The following is an 8,049-nucleotide window of genomic DNA, read 5'->3' as shown; positions in this document are numbered from 1 at the left end:
CAGGCTCAGTAGTTGTGGCTCACGGGCCCAGGTGCTCCGTGGCATGTGGGATCTTCCCAGACCAGGGCTCGAACCCGTGTCCCCTGCATTAGCAGGCAGATTCTCAACCACTGCGCCACCGGGGAAGCCCCTGTTGGAAGATTTTTAATCACAGTTTCAATTTCAGTGCTTGTGATTGGTCTGTTCATATTTTCTGTTTCTTCCTGGTTCAGTCTCGGAAGGTTGTGCATTTCTAAGAATTTGTCCATTTCTTCCAGGTTGTACATTTTATTGGCATATATTTGCTTGTAGTAATCTCTCATAATCCTTTGTATTTCTGCAGTGTCAGTGGTTACTTCTCCTTTTTCATATCTAATCTATTGATTTGAGTCTTCTCCCTTTTTTTCTTGATGAGTCTGGCTAATAGTTTATCAATTTTGTTTATCGTCTCAAAGAACAAACTTTTAGTTTTATTGACCTTTGCTATTGTTTCCTTCATTTCTTTTTCATTTATTTCTGATCCGATCTTTATGATTTCTTTCCTTCTGCTAACTTTGGGGTTTTTTTGTTCTTCATTCTCTAATTGTTTTAGGTGTAAGGTTAGGTTGTTTATTTGAGATGTTTCTTGTTTCTTAAGGTAGGATTGTACTGCTATAAACCTCCCTCTTAGAACTGCTTTTGCTGCATCCCATAGGTTTTGGGTCATCGTGTTTTCATTGTCATTTGTTTCTAGGTATTTTTTGATTTCCTCTTTGATTTCTTCAGTGATCTCTTGGTTATTAAGTAGTGTATTGTTTAGCCTCCATGTGTTTGTACTTTTTACAGATTTTTTCCTGTAATTGACATCTAGTCTCATAGCGTTGAGGTCGGAAAAGATACTTGATAGGGTTTCAATTTTCTTAAATTTACCAAGGCTTGATTTGTGACCCAAGATATGATCTATCCTGGAGAATATTCCATGAGAACTTGAGAAGAATGTGTATTATTTTGTTTTTGGATGAAATGTCCTATAAATATCAATTAAGCCCATCTTGTTTAATGTATCATTTAAAGCTTGTGTTTCCTTATTTATTTTCATTTTGGATGATCTGTCCATTGGTGAAAGTGGGGTGTTAAAGTCCCCTACTATGACTGTGTTACTATCGATTCCCCTTTTATGGCTGTTAGTATTTGCCTTATGTATTGAGGTGCTCCTATGTTGCGTACATAAATATTTACAATTGTTATACCTTCTTCTTGGATTGATCCCTTGATCATTATGTAGTGTCCTTCTTTGTGTCTTGTAATAGTCTTTGTTTTAAAGTCTATTTTGTCTGATATGAGAATTGCTACTGCAGGTTTCTTTTGATTTCCATTTGCATGTAATTTTTTTTTTATCCCCTCACTTTAAGTCTGTATGTTTCCCTAGGTCTGAGGTGGGTCTCTTGTAGACAGTATATATATGGGTCTTGTTTTTGTATCCATTCAGTCAGTCTGTGTCTTTTGGTTGGAGCATTTAATCCATTTACATTTAAGGTAATTATCGATATGTATTTTCCTATTACCATTTTCCTAATTTTTTTGGGTTTGTTATTGTAGGTCTTTTCCTTCTGTTGTGTTTCCTGCCTAGAGAAGTTCCTTTAGCATTTGCTGTAAAGCTGGTTTGGTGGTGCTGAATTCTCTTAGCTTTTGCTTGTCTGTAAAGGTTTTAATTTCTCCGTCGAATCTGAATGAGATCCTTGCTGGGTAGAGTAATCTTGGTTGTAGGTTTTTCTCCTTCATCACTTTAAATATGTCCTGCCACTCCCTTCTGGCTTGCAGAGTTTCTGCTGAAAGTTCAGCTGTTAACCTTGTGGGGATTCCCTTGTGTGTTATTTGTTGTTTTTCCGTTGCTGCTTTTAATATTTTTTCTTTGTAGTTAATGTTTGATAGTTTGATTAATATGTGTCTTGGCGTGTTTCTCCTTGGATTTACCCTGTATGGGACTCTCTGTGCTTCCTGGACTTGATTAACTATTTCCTTTCCCATATTAGGGAAGTTTTCAACTATAATCTCTTCAAATATTTTCTCAGACCCTTTCTTTTTCTCTTCTTCTTCTGGGACCCCTATAATTTGAATGTTGGTACGTTTAATGTTGTCCCAGAGGTCCCTGAGACTGTCCTCAATTCTTTTCTTTTTTCTTCATTCTGCTCTGCAGAAGTTATTTCCACTGTTTTATCTTCCAGGTCACTTATCCGTTCTTCTGCCTCAGTTATTCTGCTCTTGATCCCTTCTAGATAATTTTAAATTTCATTTATTGTGTTTTTCAGCACTCTTTGTTTGCTCTTTAGTTCTTCTAGGTCCTTTTTAAACGTTTCTTGTATTTTCTCCATTCTATTTCCAAGATTTTGGATCACCTTTACTATCATTATTCTGAATTCTTTTTCAGGTAGACTGCCTATTTCCTCTTCATTTTTTAGATCTGGTGGGTTTTTGCCTTGCTCCTTCATCTGCTTTGTGTTTCTCTGTCTTCTCATTTTGCTTAACTAACTGTGTTTGGGGTCTCCTTTTCGCAGGCTGCAGGTTTGTAGTTCCCGTTGTTTTTGGTGTCCGCCCCCAGTAGCTAAGGTTGGTTCAGTGGGTTGTGTAGGCTTCCTGGTGGAGGGGACTAGTGACTGTGTTCTGGTGGATGAGGCTGGATTTTGTCTTTCTGGTGGGCAGGACCACGTCCAGTGGTGTATTTTGGGATGTCTGTGGCCTTATTATGATTTTAGGCAGCCTCTCTGCTAATGGATGGGGTTGTGTTCCTGTCTTGCTAGCTGTTTGGCATAGGGTGTCCAGCACTGTAGCTTGCTGGTCATTGAGTGGAGCTGGGTCTTGGTGTTGAGAAGGAGATCTTTGGGAGATTTTCCCCTTTTGATATTATGTGGAGCTGGGAGGTCTCTTGTGGGCCAGTGTCCTGAACTTGGCTCTCCCACCTCAGAGGCACAGCCCTGACGCCTGGCTGAAGCACCAAGAGCCTGTCATCCACACTGTTCAGAATAAAAGGGAGGGAAAAAAAGAAAGAAAGAAAGAAGATAAAATAGAATAAAATAAAATAAAGTTATTAAAATAAAAACTAAAAAATAATTATTAAAATAATTTTAAGTAGTAAATAAATTTTAAAAAATTTAGAAAAGAAGGAAATAAAGAAGAGAACAACCAAACCAGAAAACAAATCCACCAATGATAACAAGTGCTAAAAACTATACTAAAAAAACAAAAAAAACCCCAAAATGGACTGACAGAAACCTAGGACAAATGGTAAAAGCAAATCTATACAGACAAAATCACGCACAGAAGCATACACATACACACTCACAAAAAGAGAAAAAGGGAAAAAAAAATATATCGCTGCTCCCAAAGTCCACCTCCTGAATTTGGGATGATTCGTTGTCTATTCAGGTATTCAACAGATGCAGGCACATCAAGTTTTTTGTGGAGCTTTAATCTGCTGCTCCTGAGGCTGCTGGGAGAGATTTCCCTTTCTCTTCTTCGTTCGCACAGCTCCCGGGGTTCAGCTTTGGATTTGGCCCCGCCTCTGCGTGTAGGTCACCTGAGGGCGTCTCTTCCCACCCAGACAGGACAGGGTTAAAGGAGCAGCTGCTTCGGGGGCTCTGGCTCACTCAGGCCGGGGGGAGGGAGGGGTACGGAGGCGGGGTGAGCCTGCGGCGGCAGAGGCCGGCGTGACGTTGCAGCAGCCTAAGGCGCGCCGTGTGTTCTCCCGGGGAAGTTGTCCCTGGATCACGGGACCCTGGCAGTGGCGGGCTGCACCGGCTCCAGGGAGGGGCGGTGTGGAGAGTGACCTGTGCTCGCACACAGGCTTCTTGGTGGCGGCAGCAGCAGCCTTAGCGTCTCATGCCCGTCTCTGGGGTCTGCGCTGGTAGCCGTGGCTCGCGCCCATCTCGGGAGCTCATTTAGGTGGCGCTCTGAATCCCCTCTCCTCGCGCACCAGGAAACAAAGAGGCAAGAAAAAGTCTCTTACCTCTTCGGCAGCTGCAGACTTTTTCCCGGACTCCCTCCCAGCCAGCTGTGGTGCACTAGCCCCCTTCAGGCTGTGTTCATCCGCCAACCCCAGTCCTCTCCCTGCGATCCGACCTCCGAAGCCCGAGCCTCAGCTCCCAGCCCCGCCCGTCCCGGCGGCTGAGCAGACAAGCCTCTCGGGCTGGTGAGTGCTGGTTGGCACCGATCCTCTGTGCGGGAATCTCTCCGCTGTGCCCTCTGCACCCCTGTGGCTGCACTTTCCTCCATGGCTCCGAAGCTTCCCCCCTCCGCCACCCGCAGTCTCCTCCCGCGAAGGGGCTCCTAGTGTGTGGAAACTTTTCCTCCTTCACGGCTCCCTCCCACTGGTGCAGGTCCTGTCCCTATTCTTTTGTCTCTGTTTTTACTTTTTTCTTTTGCCCTACCCAGGTACGAGGGGAGTTTCTTGCCTTTTGGGAGGTCTGAGGTCTTCTGCCAGCGTTCAGTAGGTGTTCTGTAGGAGTTGTTCCACGTGTAGATGTATTTCTGATGTATCTGTGGGGAGGAAGATGATCGCCACGTCTTACTCTTCCGCCATCTTGAAGCTCCCCTTACATTAATTTTTGTATTTTGTATTTTGCGAGGTAATGGTCCAACTTCATTCTTTTGCATTTGGATATCCAGTTTCCTAGCACCATTTGTTGAAAAGATTATTCTTTCCCCACTGAATTGTCTTGACATCCTTGTCAAAAATGTAAGGATTTGTTTCTGGATTCTCAATTCTATCCCACTGATCTATATGTCTATCTTTTTTTTTTAATTAATTAATTTTATTTATTTTATTTTTGGCTGTGTTGGGTCTTCGTTGCAGTGCGCAGGCTTCTCATTGGTGTGGCTTCTCTTGTTGCAGAGCACGGGCTCTAGGTGCGCAGGCTTCAGTAGTTGCAGCACGCGGGCTCAGTAGTTTTGGCTCACGGGCTCTAGAGTGCAGGCTCAGTAGTTGTGGTGCATGGGCTTCAGTAGTTGTGGTATGCGGGCTCAGTAATTGTGGCACATGGGCTTAGTTGCTCCACAGCATGTGGGATCTTCCTGGACCAGGGATCGAACCGGTGTCCCCTGCATTGGCAGGCGGATTCTTAACCACTGCGCCACCAGGGAAGTCCCTATATGTCTGTCTTTAAGCCAGTACTTCATTGTTTTGATTACTATAGTTTTGTTGTGGCTTGAATCTTTCAGTAATATAATTAACACAATGCATTTAGTAGTCCTAGTGGTGAGCTGCAAGAGGCTGTCCAGGTGACCTCACATAGCATGGTCCAGATTTTTATTTGCTCCAGACTGGACTGGAACCTTTACTCACTTGCCACAGCCGGAATGTAGGAGGTGTACACAGGGACTGTGAAATTCCTTTAGGGCATAATAACATGGTGTGACATTGACCAGACCTGTAAACTGAGCAGCTCTAAATACATACAGACAAAGCCACTAGCAGGATAAAGGGAGGGTGCTTTGGGTATCAGATATAAAATTCACACTTAGTTTGCTGTTTCTGAGAAGTTTTTAGAGATGCTTTCCCCAGACGCACAGCCCAAGGGGCTGCAGTAAAGGTTACCCTCGCTTAGCCACTCTGCCTTCCACGTCACTCCTGCTTAGCTCAGTGCTCCCAAGACTTGGGTCTGTGAGATCTTCTGTAGGTCTATGGTGGTAGCATGCTCTTGGTGTCCATATAAACGGATCCATTTTAAAGGGATACTTCATAGACACTTTTTAGAAAATATGCTTATGCCATGGTTGTGTATCTGAAAAGAAATGGTTTTCTAGATGTGCTAAATCTTTATCTCCTTGGTCCAAATTTTCAGTGACGTTGGTCAGTTAAGCATTGTACACTTGAGAAACTGGCAGTGAAGAATACAATGAATATTAGCACAGTTTGGTACCACTGGCTTCATGCTAATGTGCCATCTATTTTACCTATCATGACTTTTGCACCGTGAGTTCTAATAACAATAAATTTTGTAATTCCTTCTTGTGGTAATTTCATAGATTATGATTTAATTTTTAGAGAAAACAGGTGGCATTTACACACAAGTCAAGAAGCATTAGAGGAACCAGGAATGTAATATACAACATGATAAATATAACACTGCTTGCTGTATGTTATATAGAAAGTTAAGAGACTGAATCCTGAGAGTTCTCATCACAAGAAAAAAAATTTTTCTGTTTCTTTAATTTTGTACCTATAGGAGATGATGGATGTTCGATAAACTTACTGTGATCATCACTCCTCAGTGTATGTAAATCAAATCTTTATGCTGTACACCTTAAACTTACACAGTGCTGTCAGTTATATCATATAAATTATAGCATATAAAACTGGAAGAAAAACAAAGAATTGTATACTTGAATGGTAATTTTGAGTGAAATTCCAGAGGCTGAATATGGACTGTTACGAGTGAGAAACTCCTGGGACCACAGTGTTTGGGGAAAGTCCCCGCAGCTCTGTGGTTCTTACCTCCAGGAATGCTACCAGATTTTCATGGTGAAGTTATATATGTGATGGTCTAGATACATCAATTAAAGACAGAGATTGTTAATGTGGATTAAGAAAAACAAGAACTAACTATAAGAAACCCATTTTATATATAAAGGCTGAGATAGATTATAAATAAAGGGATGGAGAAAGATATACCATGATAACATTAACTAAAGAAAGTTGGAGTGTCTGTATTAATTTCGGAAAAAGCTGACTTCTGAACAAGAAAGATTATCCGGAATAAAATGAGGCAGTGCATCATGATGAAGGGTGTCATTCTCCAAGAAGACATAACAACCCTAAACAAGAATGCACCTAAATATGTACCAAAATACTTGAGTTAAAAACTGAGAGAACTGAAAGGAGTTATAGACAAATCCACTATTTTTGTTAGAGGCTTCAACATCCCTCTATTAATAACTGATGGATCAAGCGGGTAGTAAATCAGTAAGGATATGGATAACCTGAGTAGCACTATCAATCAACTGGATCTTGTTTTTATTTTATTTTATTAACATCTTTATTGGAGTATAATTGCTTTACAATGGTGTGTTAGTTTCTGCTTTATAACAAAGTGAATCAGCTATACATATACATATATCCCCATATCTCTTCCCTCTTGTGTCTCCCTCCCTCCCACCCTCCCTATCCCACCCCTCTAGGTGGTCACAAAGCACCGAGCTGATCTCCCTGTGCTATGCGGCTGCTTCCCACTAGCTATCTATTTTACATTTGGTAGTGTATATATGTCCATGCCACTCTCTCACTTTGTCCCAGCTCACCCTTCCCCCTCCCCCTGTCCTCAAGTCCATTCTCTAGTAGGTCTGCGTCTTTATTCCCGTCCTGCCCCTAGGTTCTTCATGACCATTTTTTTTTTTTTAGATTCCATATATATGTGTCAGCATACGGTATTTGTTTTTCTCTTTCTGACTTACTTCACTCTGTATGACAGACAAAAATATGGAACGCTTCACGAATTTGCGTGTCATCCTTGCGCAGGGGCCATGCTAATCTTCTCTGTATCATTCCAATTTTAGTATATGTGCTGCCGAAGCAAACACAATCAACTGGATCTTATTGACACCTGCAGACCACTCTATCCAACAACAGCAGAACACACATTCTTCTTAAGCTCATGCAACATTCACCAAGATAGGCCACAAAACACACCTTAACAAACTTAGAAATCATACAAAGAATGTTCTCACCACAATGGAATTAAACTAGAAATCAGTAGCAGAAATATAGCTGGATCATCCTCCAAATACTTGGAAATTAAACAACACACTTCTGAATAACCCATGAGTCAAAGAAGAAGTCTCAAAAAAATCTAGAAATATTTTGAATTCTACTTGAAAGACATCTCAAAAGAAAAGACTGAAAAACTTGACAACACAAACAATAAAATGTTTGATTGTCAGAAAACATCACCAAGAAAATGGAAAGAAACAACAAGCTGGGAAAAATATTTACAGCAAATATGACAAATACAAATACAACATACATATTTTTTAAAAGAAACAAAAATTTTCCTATTACATTATGAAATTGGTAAAAAATGATACTATTCCAGTAGCTAT

The 8,049-nt window shown here is 41.2% G+C and overlaps 1 non-coding gene across 1 annotated transcript; it reads right to left on the bottom strand.

Moving 5' to 3' along the window:
* Positions 1-7,423: 7,423 nt before the first annotated feature.
* On the bottom strand, positions 7,424-7,530 carry LOC114238167 (U6 spliceosomal RNA). Its single transcript, XR_003623581.1, has one exon. It is a non-coding gene; the product is annotated as a U6 spliceosomal RNA (small nuclear RNA).
* Positions 7,531-8,049: the final 519 nt, after the last annotated feature.

Source organism: Balaenoptera acutorostrata, chromosome 5 (genome assembly GCF_949987535.1).
Source record: "Balaenoptera acutorostrata chromosome 5, mBalAcu1.1, whole genome shotgun sequence".
NCBI lineage: Eukaryota > Metazoa > Chordata > Mammalia > Artiodactyla > Balaenopteridae > Balaenoptera > Balaenoptera acutorostrata.
This window is presented reverse-complemented; position numbering and strand designations above follow the sequence as displayed.